At 34.9% G+C, this 17,693-nt stretch overlaps 1 non-coding gene across 1 annotated transcript; it reads right to left on the bottom strand.

The window, feature by feature from the left end:
* Positions 1 to 209: 209 nt before the first annotated feature.
* LOC134996534 (U1 spliceosomal RNA) lies at positions 210 to 372 on the bottom strand. The gene has a single exon (XR_010199209.1). It is a non-coding gene; the product is annotated as a U1 spliceosomal RNA (small nuclear RNA).
* Positions 373 to 17,693: the final 17,321 nt, after the last annotated feature.

The following is a 17,693-nucleotide window of genomic DNA, read 5'->3' as shown; positions in this document are numbered from 1 at the left end:
AATTGACCTTGTGATCAGATTTTGGTGATCTTTAAGTAGACAAGTCAAAATTTCAAACCCCCTCTTATGGTGTAGGGTACCTGGCCTTCTCTGACGTAATCAGAGTTAGATTTAATTAAGGTGCACAAGGGCATAGAAGGGAGCGGTTTAAGAAAAGAGAAGTGGAAACAGACAGCAAACTAGGCTGGAGAGAGACCTGAGACAAAGAGATCTGAATTATACGAGAGCCGACCAGGGGAAACACAAATTATGCAGTCAAGTTTCCCACATTTGGGGAAATCGCAGGAGCAGCACACCCAGATTGCAATGGGTGAGCCTTTCCCTGGGAGAAGCACCTTCCTGATCATAGTATCTCACCTGGCAGGTAAGTAGGAGTTGGGCTAGTGCTGGGGAGGGTCGCTGCTCGGGTACCCCCCTGTCAAGTGAAGGAGATCCAACTGAGGCAGCACAAGGGAACTCTCGAAAGAAGAACAAGGCTAGAGGAAGATCTGAGACAAAGAAATCTGACTTTTACCAGAGCTGACCAGAGGAAAGCACAAACACAGTACCCCACTACCACCAGGAAACATTAACGCCACTGCATCCTTGCTGCTTTCTCATGTGGAAGTCTATTTAATGTGAAAACAAGGTGATATCTAATTAGCACACAGAAAAGAAAATTAAGTGAATTTTTGAAAGAAAACAATACTGTCAATATACTATTAAAACAAATTAAAATGGTAAAAGTTATTGTACTTTAAGTAAAAATAAAAGAGCAAAAATATCAATCCCAGTTTTGGATTACTTTAATTAACAAAAAAAATGCATATAGCAGAGGATAGTTTCAATCTTTCTACCTCTGGGTTATGGGCCCAGCATGCTTCCATTGCAGTACTCTGCTGCACATGTAAGTGCAAGAGATCCTGAAGCACTCACTCATCATGGGAAAGTACCAATGTGTTTCTTCATTGGTTGATGGCAGAAACATCTTACAAAAACACTCCAGATTATTGACTTTTTAAAGTTTTTCTAGGAAACGTTCTAGATGATTGTTTATTAGCCTTTGTCAGTATGTAATTTTGCAAAGTGTCGCTGTGGCGCAATCAGTTAGTGTGTATGGCTATTAACCAAAAGGTTGGTGGTTCAATCCCACCCAGGGATGTAATTGACTTTGTTATCAGATTTTGGTGATCTTTAAGTAGACAAGTCAAAATTTCAAACCCCCTGTTATGGTGTTAGGTATTTAGACTTCTCTGATGTAATCAGAGTTAGATTTGATTCAGTGATTTTATAAAAACAGCTAGGAAGCACAATTTAGCAGTGGGTTGCAAAGAAAAAGAAATATGCTGGCAAAAAAAATCCAATTGAGTGATTAAACAGCTCTTGGATGGTTTTTCACCTATTACTAAATTAAACTTGCTTCATTGGAAAGGCAGCAAGATGCATCCTCATTTCAATATCTACTGAAATAATACAGGTTGACACCAGGAAACATTAACGCCACTGCATCCTTGCTGCTTTCTCATGTGGAAGTCTGTTTAATGTGAAAACAAGGTGATATCTAATTAGCACACAGGTAAGGAATTAAGAAAATCTTTATTAAAGGGTGAAGATGTTTCTCACAAAATCGTTGCCCCAATGCATCATTGAAATTCAAGCTGGAAAGATGATTTTAATATATCACTTGTACATTTTGTATTGCTCTTCTGGTGACAATGTAGTTTGTTTTTGTCAATTACCATTTTAATAATCGGGTAAAGAAAATTAATTGGATTTTTGAAAGAAAACAATACTGTCAATATACTATTAAAACAAATTAAAATGGTAAAAGTTATTGTACTTTAAGTAAAAATAAAAGAGCAAAAATATCAATCCCAGTTTTGGATTACTTTAATTAACAAAAAAAAATGCATATAGCAGAGGATAGTTTCAATCTGCCTACCTCTGGGTTATGGACCCAGCATGCTTCCATTACAGTACTCTGCTGCACATGTAAGTGCAAGAGGTCCTGAAGCACTCACTTATCATGGGAAAGTTCCAATGTGTTTCTTTATTGGTTGATGGAAGAAACATCTTACAAAAACTCTCCACATTATTGACTTTTTAAAATGTTTCTAGGAAACGTTCTAGATGAATGCTTATTAGCATTTGTCAGTATGTACTTTTGCAAGGTGTCGCTGTGGCGCAATCAGTCTGTGTGTATGGTTATTAACTAAAAGGTTGGTGGTTCAATCCCACCCAGGGACGTAATTGACCTTGTTATCAGATTTTGGTGATCTTTAAGTAGACAAGTCAAAATTTCAAACCCCCTTTTATGGTGTAGGGTACCTGGCCTTCTCTGATGTAATCAGAGTTAGATTTGATTCAGTGATTTTATAAAAACAGCTAGGAAGCACAATTTAGCAGTGAGTTGCAGAGAAAAAGAAATATGCTGGCAAAAAAATCCAATTGAGTGATTAAACAGCTCTTCATTTTCTGGCTTTATTTTTATGCTAACAAATTTGTTCTCTGAAAAGTGTCCACAAAGCCAAGTCTCTGATTAACACCTTTGTAGGGATGGTTTTTCACCTATTACTAAATTAAACTTGCTTCATTGGAAAGGCAGCAAGATGCATCCTCATTTCAATGTCTACTGAAATAATACAGGTTGACACCAGGAAACATTAACGCCACTGCATCCTTGCTGCTTTCGCATGTGGAAGTCTGTTTAATGTGAAAACAAGGTGATATCTAATTAGCACACAGGTAAGGAATTAAGAAAATCTTTATTTAAGGGTGAAGATGTTTCTCACAAAATCGTTGCCCCAATGCATCATTGAAATTCAAGCTGGAAAGATGATTTTAATATATCACTTGTACATTTTGTATTGCTCTTCTGGTGACAATGTAGTTTGTTTTTGTCAATTACCATTATAAAAATAGGGTAAAGAAAATTAAGTGGATTTTTGAAAGAAAACAATACTGTCAATATACTATTAAAACAAATTAAAATGGTAAAAGTTATTGTACTTTAAAGTAAAAATAAAAGAGCAAAAATATCAATCCCAGTTTTGGATTACTTTAATTAACAATAAAAAATGCATATAGCAGAGGATAGTTTCAATCTGCCTACCTCTGGGTTATGGGCCCAGCATGTTTCCAATGCAGTACTCTGCTGCACATGTAAGTGCAAGAGATCCTGAAGCACTCACTCATCATGGGAAAGTACCAATGTGTTTCTTCGTTGGTTGATGGAAGAAACATCTTACAAAAACTCTCCAGATTATTGACTTTTTAAAGTTTTTCTAGGAATCGTTCTAGATGAATGCTTATTAGCCTTTGTCAGTATGAAAGTTTGCAAAGTGTCTCTGTGGCGCAATCGGTTAGTGTGTTTGGTTATTAATCAAAGGGTTGGTGGTTCAATCCCACCCAGGGATGTAATTGACCTTATTATCAGATTTTGGTGATCTTTAAGTAGACTAGTCAAAATTTCAAACCCCCTCTTATGGTGTAGGGTACCTGGCCTTCTCTGATGTAATCAGAGTTAGATTTGATTAAGTGATTTTATAAAAAAACAGCTAGGAAGCACAATTTAGCAGTGGGTTGCAGAGAAAAAGAAATATGCTGGCAGAAAAATCCAATTGAGTGATTAAACTGCTCTTCATTTTCTGGCTTTATTTTTATGCTAACTAATTTGTTCTCTGAAAAGTGTCCACAAAGCCAAGTGTCTGATTAACATCTTTGTAGGGATGGTTTTTCACCTATTACTAAATTAAACTTGCTTCATTGGAAAGGCAGCAAGATGCATCCTCATTTCAATATCTACGGAAATAATACAGGTTGACACCAGGAAACATTAACGCCACTGCATCTTTGCTGTTTTCTCATGTGGAAGTCTGTTTAATGTGAAAACAAGGTGATATCTAATTAGCACACAGGTAAGGAATTAAGAAAATCTTTATTTAAGGGTGAAGATGTTTCTCACAAAATCGTTGCCCCAATGCATCATTGAAATTCAAGCTGGTAAGATGATTTTAATATATCACTTGTACATTTTGTATTGCTCTTCTGGTGACAATGTAGTTTGTTTTTGTCAATTACCATTTTAATAATCGGGTAAAGAAAATTAATTGGATTTTTGAAAGAAAACAATACTGTCAATATACTATTAAAACAAATTAAAATGGTAAAAGTTATTGTACTTTAAGTAAAAATAAAAGAGCACAAATATCAATCCCAGTTTTGGATTACTTTAATTAACAAAAAAAATGCATATAGCAGAGGATAGTTTCAATCTGCCTACCTCTGGGTTATGGACCCAGCATGCTTCCATTACAGTACTCTGCTGCACATGTAAGTGCAAGAGATCCTGAAGCACTCACTCATCATGGGAAAGTACCAATGTGTTTCTTCATTGGTTGATGGAAGAAACATCTTACAAAAACTCTCCAGATTATTGACTATTTAAAGTTTTTATAGGAAACGTTCTAGATGAATGCTTATTAGCCTTTGTCAGTAAGTACTTTTGCAAAGTGTCGCTGTGGCGCAATCAGTTAGTGTGTATGGCTATTAACCAAAAGGTTGGTGGTTCAACCCCACCCAGGGACGTAATTGACCTTGTTATCAGATTTTGTTGATCTTTAAGTAGACAAGTCAAAATTTCGAAAACCCCTGTTATGGTGTAGGGCAGGCATTCCCAACCGCGGTCCTCAAGGCACACCAACAGTGCAGGTTTTAGTGATATCCAGGCTTCAGCACAGATGGTTAAATCAAAATAACTGAGGTACTAATTAAGTCACCTGTGTTCAAGCCTGGATTTCACTAAAACCAGGACTGTTAGTGTGCCTTGAGGACCGTGGTTGGGAAACACTGGTGTAGGGTACCTGGCCTTCTCTGATGTAATCAGAGTTAGATTTGATTCGGTGATTTTATAAAAACAGCTAGGAAGCACAATTTAGCAGTGGGTTGCAGAGAAAAAGAAATATGCTGGCAAAAAAATCCAATTGAGTGATTAAACAGCTCTTCATTTTCTGGCTTTATTTTTATGCTAACAAATTTGTTCTCTGAAAAGTGTCCACAAAGCCAAGTATCTGATTAACATCTTTGTAGGGATGGTTTTTCACCTATTACTAAATTAAACTTGCTTCATTGGAAAGGCAGCAAGATGCATCCTCATTTCAATATCTACTGAAATAATACAGGTTGACACCAGGAAACATTAACGCCACTGCATCCTTGCTGCTTTCTCATGTGGAAGTCTGTTTAATGTGAAAACAAGGTGATATCTAATTAGCACACAGGTAAGGAATTAAGAAAATCTTTATTTAAGGGTGAAGATTTTTCTCACAAAATCGTTGCCCCAATGCATCATTGAAATTCAAGCTGGAAAGATGATTTTAATATATCACTTGTACATTTTGTATTGCTCTTCTGGTGACAATGTAGTTTGCTTTTGTCAATTACCATTTTAATAATCGGGTAAAGAAAATTAATTGGATTTTTGAAAGAAAACAATACTGTCAATATACTATTAAAACAAATTAAAATGGTAAAAGTTATTGTACTTTAAGTAAAAATAAAAGAGCAAAAATATCAATCCCAGTTTTGGATTACTTTAATTAACAAAAAAAATGCATATAGCAGAGGATAGTTTCAATCTGCCTACCTCTGGGTTATGGACCCAGCATGCTTCCATTACAGTACTCTGCTGCACATGTAAGTGCAAGAGATCCTGAAGCACTCACTCATCATGGGAAAGTACCAATGTGTTTCTTCATTGGTTGATGGAAGAAACATCTTACAAAAACTCTCCACATTATTGACTTTTTAAAATGTTTCTAGGAATCGTTCTAGATGAATGCTTATTAGTCTTTGTCAGTATGTACTTTTGCAAAGTGTCGCTGTGGCGCAATCAGTTAGTGTGTAAGGCTATTAACCAAAAGGTTGGTGGTTCAATCCCACCCAGGGACTTAATTGACCTTGTTATCAGATTTTGGTGATCTTTAAGTAGACAAGTCAAAATTTCAAACCCCCTGTTATGGTGTAGGGTACCTGGCCTTCTCTGATGTAATCAGAGTTAGATTTGATTTAGTGATTTTATAAAAACAGCTAGGAAGCACAATTTAGCAGTGAGTTGCAGAGAAAAAGAAATATGCTGGCAAAAAAATCCAATTGAGTGATTAAACAGCTCTTCATTTTCTGGCTTTATTTTTATGCTAACAAATTTGTTCTCTGAAAAGTGTCCACAAAGCCAAGTCTCTGATTAACATCTTTGTAGGGATGGTTTTTCACCTATTACTAAATTAAACTTGCTTCATTGGAAAGGCAGCAAGATGCATCCTCATTTCAATGTCTACTGAAATAATACAGGTTGACACCAGGAAACATTAACGCCACTGCATCCTTGCTGCTTTCGCATGTGGAAGTCTGTTTAATGTGAAAACAAGGTGATATCTAATTAGCACACAGGTAAGGAATTAAGAAAATCTTTATTTAAGGGTGAAGGTGTTTCTCACAAAATCGTTGCCCCAATGCATCATTGAAATTCAAGCTGGAAAGATGATTTTAATATATCACTTGTACATTTTGTATTGCTCTTCTGGTGACAATGTAGTTTGTTTTTGTCAATTACCATTATAATAATAGGGTAAAGAAAATTAAGTGGATTTTTGAAAGAAAACAATACTGTCAATATACTATTAAAACAAATTAAAATGGTAAAAGTTATTGTACTTTAAGTAAAAATAAAAGAGCAAAAATATCAATCCCAGTTTTGGATTACTTTAATTAACAATAAAAAATGCATATAGCAGAGGATAGTTTCAATCTGCCTACCTCTGGGTTATGGGCCCAGCATGCTTTCATTGCAGTACTCTGCTGCACATGTAAGTGCAAGAGATCCTGAAGCACTCACTCATCATGCGAAAGTACCAATGTGTTTCTTCATTGGTTGCTGGAAGAAACATCTTACAAAAACTCTCCAGATTATTGATTTTTTAAAGTTTTTCTAGGAAACGTTCTAGATGAATGCTTATTAGTCTTTGTCAGTATGTACTTTTTGCAAAGTGTCTCTGTGGCGCAATCGGTTAGTGTGTTCAGCTATTAATCAAAAGGTTGGTGGTTCAATCCCTCCCAGGGACATAATTGACCTTGTGATCAGATTTTGGTGATATTTAAGTAGACAAGTCAAAATTGCAAACCCCCTGTTATGGTGTAGGGTACCTGGCCTTCTCTGATGTAATCAGGGTTAGATTTGATTAAGTGATTTTATTAAAAAACAGCTAGGAAGCACAATTTAGCAGTGGGTTGCAGAGAAAAAGAATAATGCTGGCAGAAAAATCCAATTGAGTGATTAAACAGCTCTTCATATTCTGGCTTTATTTTTATGATAACAAATTTGTTCTCTGAAAAGTGTCCACAAAGCCAAATATCTGATTAACATCTTTGTAGGGATGGTTTTTCACCTATTACTAAATTAAACTTGCTTCATTGGAAAGGCAGCAAGATGCATCCTCATTTCAATATCTACGGAAATAATACAGGTTGACACCAGGAAACATTAACGCCACTGCATCTTTACTGTTTTCTCATGTGGAAGTCTGTTTAATGTGAAAACAAGGTGATATCTAATTAGCACACAGGTAAGGAATTAAGAAAATCTTTATTTAAGGGTGAAGATGTTTCTCACAAAATCGTTGCCCCAATGCATCATTGAAATTCAAGCTGGAAAGATGATTTTAATATATCACTTGTACATTTTGTATTGCTCTTCTGGTGACAATGTAGTTTGTTTTTGTCAATTACCATTTTAATAATCGGGTAAAGAAAATTAAGTGGATTTTTGAAAGAAAACAATACTGTCAATATACTATTAAAACAAATTAAAATGGTAAAAGTTATTGTACTTTAAGTAAAAATAAAAGAGCAAAAATATCAATCCCAGTTTTGGATTACGTTAATTAACAAAAAAAAAATGCATATAGCAGAGGATAGTTTCAATCTGCCTACCTCTGGGTTATGGACCCAGCATGCTTCCATTACAGTACTCTGCTGCACATGTAAGTGCAGAAGATCCTGAAGCACTCACTCATCATGGGAAAGTACCAATGTGTTTCTTCATTGGTTGATGGAAGAAACATCTTACAAAAACTCTCCACATTATTGACTTTTTAAAATGTTTCTAGGAATCGTTCTAGATGAATGCTTATTAGCCTTTGTCAGTATGTACTTTTGCAAAGTGTCGCTGTGGCGCAATCAGTTAGTGTGTAAGGCTATTAACCAAAAGGTTGGTGGTTCAATCCCACCCAGGGACTTAATTGACCTTGTTATCAGATTTTGGTGATCTTTAAGTAGACAAGTCAAAATTTCAAACCCCCTGTTATGGTGTAGGCTACCTGGCCTTCTCTGATGTAGTTAGATTTGATTCAGTGATTTTATAAAAACAGCTAGGAAGCACAATTTAGCAGTGGGTTGCAGAGAAAAAGAAATATGCTGGCAGAAAAATCCAATTGAGTGATTAAACAGCTCTTCATTTTCTGGCTTTATTTTTATGCTAACTAATTTGTTCTCTGAAAAGTGTCCACAAAGCCAAGTATCTGATTAACATATTTGTAGGGATGGTTTTTCATCTATTACTAAATTAAACTTGCTTCATTGGAAAGGCAGCAAGATGCATCCTCATTTCAATATCTACTGAAATAATACAGGTTGACACCAGGAAACATTAACGCCACTGCATCCTTGCTGCTTTCTCATGTGGAAGTCTGTTTAATGTGAAAACAAGGTGATATCTAATTAGCACACAGGTAAGGAATTAAGAAAATCTTTATTTAAGGGTGAAGATGTTTCTCACATAATCGTTGCCCCAATGCATCATTGAAATTCAAGCTGGAAAGATGATTTTAATGTATCACTTGTACATTTTGTATTGCTCTTCTGGTGACAATGTAGTTTGTTTTTGTCAATTACCATTTTAATAATAGGGTAAAGAAAATTAAGTGGATTTTTGAAAGAAAACAATACTGTCAATATACTATTAAAACAAATTAAAATGGTAAAAGTTATTGTACTTTAAGTAAAAATAAAAGCTAAAATATCAATCCCAGTTTTGGATTACTTTAATGAACAAAAAAAAATGCATATAGCAAAGGATAGTTTCAATCTGCCTACCTCTGGGTTATGGGCCCAGCATGCTTCCATTGCAGTACTCTGCTGCACATTTAAGTGCAAGAGATCCTGAAGCACTCACTCATCATGCGAAAGTACCAATGTGTTTCTTCATTGGTTGCTGGAAGAAACATCTTACAAAAACTCTCCAGATTATTGACTTTTTAAAGTTTTTCTAGGAAACGTTCTAGATGAATGCTTATTAGTCTTTGTCAGTATGGACTTTTTGCAAAGTGTCTTTGTGGCGCAATCTGTTAGTGTGTTCAGCTATTAATCAAAAGGTTGGTGGTTCAATCCCACCCAGGGACGTAATTGACCTTGTGATCAGATTTTGGTGATATTTAAGTAGACAAGTCAAAATTGCAAACCCTCTCTTATGGTGTAGGGTACCTGGCCTTCTCTGATGTAATCAGAGTTAGATTTGATTAAGTGATTTTATAAAAAAAACAGCTAGGAAGCACAATTTAGCAGTGGGTTGCAGAGAAAAAGAAAAATGCTGGCAGAAAAATCCAATTGAGTGATTAAACAGCTCTTCATTTTCTGGCTTTATTTTTATGATAACAAATTTGTTCTCTGAAAAGTGTCCACAAAGCCAAGTATCTGATTAACATCTTTGTAGGGATGGTTTTTCACCTATTACTAAATTAAACTTGCTTCATTGGAAAGGCAGCAAGATGCATCCTCATTTCAATATCTACGGAAATAATACAGGTTGACACCAGGAAACATTAACGCCACTGCATCTTTGCTGTTTTCTCATGTGGAAGTCTGTTTAATGTGAAAACAAGGTGATATCTAATTAGCACACAGGTAAGGAATTAAGAAAATCTTTATTTAAGGGTGAAGATGTTTCTCACAAAATCGTTGCCCCAATGCATCATTGAAATTCAAGCTGGAAAGATGATTTTAATATATCACTTGTACATTTTGTATTGCTCTTCTGGTGACAATGTAGTTTGTTTTTGTCAATTACCATTTTAAAAATCGGGTAAAGAAAATTAATTGGATTTTTGAAAGAAAACAATACTGTCAATATACTATTAAAACAAATTAAAATGGTAAAAGTTATTGTACTTTAAGTAAAAATAAAAGCTAAAATATCAATCCCAGTTTTGGATTACTTTAATGAACAAAAAAAAAATGCATATAGCAAAGGATAGTTTCAATCTGCCTACCTCTGGGTTATGGGCCCAGCATGCTTCCAGTGCAGTACTCTGCTGCACATGTAAGTGCAAGAGATCCTGAAGCACTCACTCATCATGCGAAAGTACCAATGTGTTTCTTCATTGGTTGCTGGAAGAAACATCTTACAAAAACTCTCCAGATTATTGACTTTTTAAAGTTTTTCTAGGAAACGTTCTAGATGAATGCTTATTAGTCTTTGTCAGTATGTACTTTTTGCAAAGTGTCTCTGTGGCGCAATCGGTTAGTGTGTTCAGCTATTAATCAGAAGGTTGGTGGTTCAATCCCACCCAGGGACGTAATTGACATTGTGATCAGATTTTGGTAATATTTAAGTAGACAAGTCAAAATTGCAAAACCCCTCTTATGGTGTAGGGTACCTGGCCTTCTCTGATGTAATCAGAGTTAGATTTGATTAAGTGATTTTATAAAAAAAACAGCTAGGAAGCACAATTTAGCAGTGGGTTGCAGAGAAAAAGAAAAATGCTGGCAGAAAAATCCAATTGAGTGATTAAACAGCTCTTCATTTTCTGGCTTTATTTTTATGATAACAAATTTGTTCTCTGAAAAGTGTCCACAAAGCCAAGTATCTGATTAACATCTTTGTAGGGATGGTTTTTCACCTATTACTAAATTAAACTTGCTTCATTGGAAAGGCAGCAAGATGCATCCTCATTTCAATATCTACGGAAATAATACAGGTTGACACCAGGAAACATTAACGCCACTGCATCTTTGCTGTTTTCTCATGTGGAAGTCTGTTTAATGTGAAAACAAAGTGATATCTAATTAGCACACAGGTAAGGAATTAAGAAAATCTTTATTTAAGGGTGAAGATGTTTCTCACAAAATCGTTGCCCCAATGCATCATTGAAATTCAAGCTGGAAAGATGATTTTAATATATCACTTGTACATTTTGTATTGCTCTTCTGGTGACAATGTAGTTTGTTTTTGTCAATTACCATTTTAATAATCGGGTAAAGAAAATTAATTGGATTTTTGAAAGAAAACAATACTGTCAATATACTATTAAAACAAATTAAAATGGTAAAAGTTATTGTACTTTAAGTAAAAATAAAAGAGCAAAAATATCAATCCCAGTTTTGGATTACTTTAATTAACAAAAAAAAATGCATATAGCAGAGGATAGTTTCAATCTGCCTACCTCTGGGTTATGGACCCAGCATGCTTTCATAACAGTACTCTGCTGCACATGTAAATGCAAGAGATCCTGAAGCACTCACTCATCATGGGAAAGTACCAATGTGTTTCTTCATTGGTTGATGGAAGAAACATCTTACAAAAACTCTCCAGATTATTGACTATTTAAAGTTTTTATAGGAAACGTTCTAGATGAATGCTTATTAGCCTTTGTCAGTATGTACTTTTGCAAAGTGTCGCTGTGGCGCAATCAGTTAGTGTGTACAGCTATTAACCAAAAGGTTGGTGGTTCAATCCCACCCAGGGACATTATTGACCTTGTTATCAGATTTTGTTGATCTTTAAGTAGACAAGTCAAAATTTCGAAAACCCCTGTTATGGTGTAGGGTACCTGGCCTTCTCTGATGTAATCAGAGTTAGATTTGATTCAGTGATTTTATAAAAACAGCTAGGAAGCACAATTTAGCAGTGGGTTGCAGAGAAAAAGAAATATGCTATCAAAAAAATCCAATTGAGTGATTAAACAGCTCTTCATTTTCTGGCTTTATTTTTATGCTAACAAATTTGTTCTCTGAAAAGTGTCCACAAAGCCAAGTCTCTGATTAACACCTTTGTAGGGATGGTTTTTCACCTATTACTAAATTAAACTTGCTTCATTGGAAAGGCAGCAAGATGCATCCTCATTTCAATATCTACTGAAATAATACAGGTTGACACCAGGAAACATTAACGCCACTGCATCCTTGCTGCTTTCTCATGTGGAAGTCTGTTTAATGTGAAAACAAGGTGATATCTAATTAGCAAACAGGTAAGGAATTAAGAAAATCTTTATTTAAGGGTGAAGATGTTTCTCACAAAATCGTTGCCCCAATGCATCATTGAAATTCAAGCTGGAAAGATGATTTTAATATATCACTTGTACATTTTGTATTGCTCTTCTGGTGACAATGTAGTTTGTTTTTGTCAGTTACCATTTTAATAATCGGGTAAAGAAAATTAATTGGATTTTTGAAAGAAAACAATACTGTCAATATACTATTAAAACAAATTAAAATGGTAAAAGTTATTGTACTTTAAGTAAAAATAAAAGCTAAAATATCAATCCCAGTTTTGGATTACTTTAATGAACAAAAAAAAATGCATATAGCAGAGGATAGTTTCAATCTGCCTACCTCTGGGTTATGGACCCAGCATGCTTCCATTACAGTACTCTGCTGCACATGTAAGTGCAAGAGATCCTGAAGCACTCACTCATCATGGGAAAGTACCAATGTGTTTCTTCATTGGTTGATGGAAGAAACATCTTACAAAAACTCTCCACATTATTGACTTTTTAAAATGTTTCTAGGAATCGTTCTAGATGAATGCTTATTAGCCTTTGTCAGTAAGTACTTTTGCAAAGTGTCGCTGTGGCGCAATCAGTTAGTGTGTAAGGCTATTAACCAAAAGGTTGGTGGTTCAATCCCACCCAGGGACTTAATTGACCTTGTTATCAGATTTTGGTGATCTTTAAGCAGACAAGTCAAAATTTCAAACCCCCTGTTATGGTGTAGGGTACCTGGCCTTCTCTGATGTAATCAGAGTTAGATTTGATTCAGTGATTTTATAAAAACAGCTAGGAAGCACAATTTAGCAGTGGGTTGCAGAGAAAAAGAAATATGCTGGCAGAAAAATCCAATTGAGTGATTAAACAGCTCTTCATTTTCTGGCTTTATTTTTATGCTAACTAATTTGTTCTCTGAAAAGTGTCCACAAAGCCAAGTATCTGATTAACATATTTGTAGGGATGGTTTTTCACCTATTACTAAATTAAACTTGCTTCATTGGAAAGGCAGCAAGATGCATCCTCATTTCAATATCTACTGAAATAATACAGGTTGACACCAGGAAACATTAACACCACTGCATCCTTGCTGCTTTCTCATGTGGAAGTCTGTTTAATGTGAAAACAAGGTGATATCTAATTAGCACACAGGTAAGGAATTAAGAAAATCTTTATTTAAGGGTGAAGATGTTTCTCACATAATCGTTGCCCCAATGCATCATTGAAATTCAAGCTGGAAAGATGATTTTAATGTATCACTTGTACATTTTGTATTGCTCTTCTGGTGACAATGTAGTTTGTTTTTGTCAATTACCATTTTAATAATAGGGTAAAGAAAATTAAGTGGATTTTTGAAAGAAAACAATACTGTCAATATACTATTAAAACAAATTAAAATGGTAAAAGTTATTGTACTTTAAGTAAAAATAAAAGCTAAAATATCAATCCCAGTTTTGGATTACTTTAATGAACAAAAAAAAATGCATATAGCAAAGGATAGTTTCAATCTGCCTACCTCTGGGTTATGGGCCCAGCATGCTTCCATTGCAGTACTCTGCTGCACATTTAAGTGCAAGAGATCCTGAAGCACTCACTCATCATGCGAAAGTACCAATGTGTTTCTTCATTGGTTGCTGGAAGAAACATCTTACAAAAACTCTCCAGATTATTGACTTTTTAAAGTTTTTCTAGGAAACGTTCTAGATGAATGCTTATTAGTCTTTGTCAGTATGGACTTTTTGCAAAGTGTCTCTGTGGCGCAATCTGTTAGTGTGTTCAGCTATTAATCAAAAGGTTGGTGGTTCAATCCCACCCAGGGACGTAATTGACCTTGTGATCAGATTTTGGTGATATTTAAGTAGACAAGTCAAAATTGCAAACCCTCTCTTATGGTGTAGGGTACCTGGCCTTCTCTGATGTAATCAGAGTTAGATTTGATTAAGTGATTTTATAAAAAAAACAGCTAGGAAGCACAATTTAGCAGTGGGTTGCAGAGAAAAAGAAAAATGCTGGCAGAAAAATCCAATTGAGTGATTAAACAGCTCTTCATTTTCTGGCTTTATTTTTATGATAACAAATTTGTTCTCTGAAAAGTGTCCACAAAGCCAAGTATCTGATTAACATCTTTGTAGGGATGGTTTTTCACCTATTACTAAATTAAACTTGCTTCATTGGAAAGGCAGCAAGATGCATCCTCATTTCAATATCTACGGAAATAATACAGGTTGACACCAGGAAACATTAACGCCACTGCATCTTTGCTGTTTTCTCATGTGGAAGTCTGTTTAATGTGAAAACAAGGTGATATCTAATTAGCACACAGGTAAGGAATTAAGAAAATCTTTATTTAAGGGTGAAGATGTTTCTCACAAAATCGTTGCCCCAATGCATCATTGAAATTCAAGCTGGAAAGATGATTTTAATATATCACTTGTACATTTTGTATTGCTCTTCTGGTGACAATGTAGTTTGTTTTTGTCAATTACCATTTTAAAAATCGGGTAAAGAAAATTAATTGGATTTTTGAAAGAAAACAATACTGTCAATATACTATTAAAACAAATTAAAATGGTAAAAGTTATTGTACTTTAAGTAAAAATAAAAGCTAAAATATCAATCCCAGTTTTGGATTACTTTAATGAACAAAAAAAAAATGCATATAGCAAAGGATAGTTTCAATCTGCCTACCTCTGGGTTATGGGCCCAGCATGCTTCCAGTGCAGTACTCTGCTGCACATGTAAGTGCAAGAGATCCTGAAGCACTCACTCATCATGCGAAAGTACCAATGTGTTTCTTCATTGGTTGCTGGAAGAAACATCTTACAAAAACTCTCCAGATTATTGACTTTTTAAAGTTTTTCTAGGAAACGTTCTAGATGAATGCTTATTAGTCTTTGTCAGTATGTACTTTTTGCAAAGTGTCTCTGTGGCGCAATCGGTTAGTGTGTTCAGCTATTAATCAGAAGGTTGGTGGTTCAATCCCACCCAGGGACGTAATTGACATTGTGATCAGATTTTGGTAATATTTAAGTAGACAAGTCAAAATTGCAAAACCCCTCTTATGGTGTAGGGTACCTGGCCTTCTCTGATGTAATCAGAGTTAGATTTGATTAAGTGATTTTATAAAAAAAACAGCTAGGAAGCACAATTTAGCAGTGGGTTGCAGAGAAAAAGAAAAATGCTGGCAGAAAAATCCAATTGAGTGATTAAACAGCTCTTCATTTTCTGGCTTTATTTTTATGATAACAAATTTGTTCTCTGAAAAGTGTCCACAAAGCCAAGTATCTGATTAACATCTTTGTAGGGATGGTTTTTCACCTATTACTAAATTAAACTTGCTTCATTGGAAAGGCAGCAAGATGCATCCTCATTTCAATATCTACGGAAATAATACAGGTTGACACCAGGAAACATTAACGCCACTGCATCTTTGCTGTTTTCTCATGTGGAAGTCTGTTTAATGTGAAAACAAAGTGATATCTAATTAGCACACAGGTAAGGAATTAAGAAAATCTTTATTTAAGGGTGAAGATGTTTCTCACAAAATCGTTGCCCCAATGCATCATTGAAATTCAAGCTGGAAAGATGATTTTAATATATCACTTGTACATTTTGTATTGCTCTTCTGGTGACAATGTAGTTTGTTTTTGTCAATTACCATTTTAATAATCGGGTAAAGAAAATTAATTGGATTTTTGAAAGAAAACAATACTGTCAATATACTATTAAAACAAATTAAAATGGTAAAAGTTATTGTACTTTAAGTAAAAATAAAAGAGCAAAAATATCAATCCCAGTTTTGGATTACTTTAATTAACAAAAAAAAAATGCATATAGCAGAGGATAGTTTCAATCTGCCTACCTCTGGGTTATGGACCCAGCATGCTTTCATAACAGTACTCTGCTGCACATGTAAATGCAAGAGATCCTGAAGCACTCACTCATCATGGGAAAGTACCAATGTGTTTCTTCATTGGTTGATGGAAGAAACATCTTACAAAAACTCTCCAGATTATTGACTATTTAAAGTTTTTATAGGAAACGTTCTAGATGAATGCTTATTAGCCTTTGTCAGTATGTACTTTTGCAAAGTGTCGCTGTGGCGCAATCAGTTAGTGTGTACAGCTATTAACCAAAAGGTTGGTGGTTCAATCCCACCCAGGGACATTATTGACCTTGTTATCAGATTTTGTTGATCTTTAAGTAGACAAGTCAAAATTTCGAAAACCCCTGTTATGGTGTAGGGTACCTGGCCTTCTCTGATGTAATCAGAGTTAGATTTGATTCAGTGATTTTATAAAAACAGCTAGGAAGCACAATTTAGCAGTGGGTTGCAGAGAAAAAGAAATATGCTATCAAAAAAATCCAATTGAGTGATTAAACAGCTCTTCATTTTCTGGCTTTATTTTTATGCTAACAAATTTGTTCTCTGAAAAGTGTCCACAAAGCCAAGTCTCTGATTAACACCTTTGTAGGGATGGTTTTTCACCTATTACTAAATTAAACTTGCTTCATTGGAAAGGCAGCAAGATGCATCCTCATTTCAATATCTACTGAAATAATACAGGTTGACACCAGGAAACATTAACGCCACTGCATCCTTGCTGCTTTCTCATGTGGAAGTCTGTTTAATGTGAAAACAAGGTGATATCTAATTAGCAAACAGGTAAGGAATTAAGAAAATCTTTATTTAAGGGTGAAGATGTTTCTCACAAAATCGTTGCCCCAATGCATCATTGAAATTCAAGCTGGAAAGATGATTTTAATATATCACTTGTACATTTTGTATTGCTCTTCTGGTGACAATGTAGTTTGTTTTTGTCAGTTACCATTTTAATAATCGGGTAAAGAAAATTAATTGGATTTTTGAAAGAAAACAATACTGTCAATATACTATTAAAACAAATTAAAATGGTAAAAGTTATTGTACTTTAAGTAAAAATAAAAGCTAAAATATCAATCCCAGTTTTGGATTACTTTAATGAACAAAAAAAAATGCATATAGCAGAGGATAGTTTCAATCTGCCTACCTCTGGGTTATGGACCCAGCATGCTTCCATTACAGTACTCTGCTGCACATGTAAGTGCAAGAGATCCTGAAGCACTCACTCATCATGGGAAAGTACCAATGTGTTTCTTCATTGGTTGATGGAAGAAACATCTTACAAAAACTCTCCACATTATTGACTTTTTAAAATGTTTCTAGGAATCGTTCTAGATGAATGCTTATTAGCCTTTGTCAGTAAGTACTTTTGCAAAGTGTCACTGTGGCGCAATCAGTTAGTGTGTAAGGCTATTAACCAAAAGGTTGGTGGTTCAATCCCACCCAGGGACTTAATTGACCTTGTTATCAGATTTTGGTGATCTTTAAGCAGACAAGTCAAAATTTCAAACCCCCTGTTA

This window comes from Pseudophryne corroboree, unplaced genomic scaffold (genome assembly GCF_028390025.1).
Source record: "Pseudophryne corroboree isolate aPseCor3 unplaced genomic scaffold, aPseCor3.hap2 scaffold_142, whole genome shotgun sequence".
NCBI classification, from domain to species: Eukaryota; Metazoa; Chordata; class Amphibia; order Anura; family Myobatrachidae; genus Pseudophryne; species Pseudophryne corroboree.
Note: the sequence above shows the minus strand (reverse complement) of the source record. Positions and strands in the feature narration are given on the sequence as shown.